Below are 1,218 nucleotides of genomic sequence, written 5' to 3'. Positions count from 1 at the left end.
AGTCACAGCCTGCTCAACTGTAGAAGAAATCTTCGACTGTCTGTCTGTCCTGCTCCTCCCAAAGGCCAGAGACCCCTGTTCGAACTGCCACTCTGCTGTGCTTGCAGCAAGGGACTTCAGTGCTTCCTCGTGCCAGGGACATTGGCCTGTGTCTTAGTCAGTTAAATTGACTGCACGTTAACTCGGCTAAATCTAATGCTTAAGTAAGTTATCTGTTGTCATGGATTTAACTGCTAACACATTTTGTATTCCCTGAGGGTATTCAAAATAGTAGAGCCTCTAAAATAGCTGAAAAGGAAAATCTCTGTATTACCTCAACCCTTACCTCAACCAAATTTAGTCTTTGACTGACAGTATTAGATATCATTTGAAGGCACTCTCTGAGCAGCTAAGGATACCAAAAGGGCACGTTTCTTCCCCACTCATTCCCATTAGCACAAATTGTCCCAGTTTTTGCCCAACAAGTTGTAAAGACCAGACAATGACAACTTGGTAAAAATAAAGGCATCATTCTGCTCAAACACCTGATGAATAAATTTTATAGCAAGATACAGCACTGTTCTGTACCTGGCAAGGTATATTCATCCCTCCTCGCTACTTTATTAATTAAACAGAACATTAATAAGCCAGACAGTTTCCTTTCCTTCCCCATTAGTACTTGCAAGAGTAGTTACTGATTACTGAGTATCAGAGCCCAAACCCACCTAAGAGTATTAAATTATACATAATAAAAACAGAAGTAGCGCACAATTTCATCTTCATTACAGACTTTGTTTAGTCCAACCTGGATTTTCAGTATATTCTGCTCATACTAATTTCTTCTTTTCGTTGTTCCTAAATACTAATTTCTTGTTGATGTATTTGATTTTCATTAATTTCCAAGTGTAAGTACATATTGCCTGAAGAAATAACACCATCAGTATTTGACACGTGAATTTGTTTACCCCAGTGAAAATGAACAAGGTACACAGAGCTGACATTCAAAGAGGTAATATAAGCAGACAGAAGTGAGAGTTTATATCTAATATGGACTTCAGTGATCTGGTGAAAGACTGCTGAGACTGAATAAATTAACTCCTAATATGGTCAATTAAGACATGTAGGTCATCTGGCAAGAGAAACTGAGAGAAACAAATCCAAAGAGACGAGATTGCTGAGGTCTGGAGAACTGGCTTCCCATCTGTTACCTGGAAATGTCGTCTGTCCTCTCTGTTACTG

This window comes from Corvus brachyrhynchos, unplaced genomic scaffold (assembly GCF_000691975.1).
Source record: "Corvus brachyrhynchos isolate BGI_N302 unplaced genomic scaffold, ASM69197v1 scaffold56, whole genome shotgun sequence".
Lineage (NCBI taxonomy): Eukaryota > Metazoa > Chordata > Aves > Passeriformes > Corvidae > Corvus > Corvus brachyrhynchos.
This window is presented reverse-complemented; position numbering follows the sequence as displayed.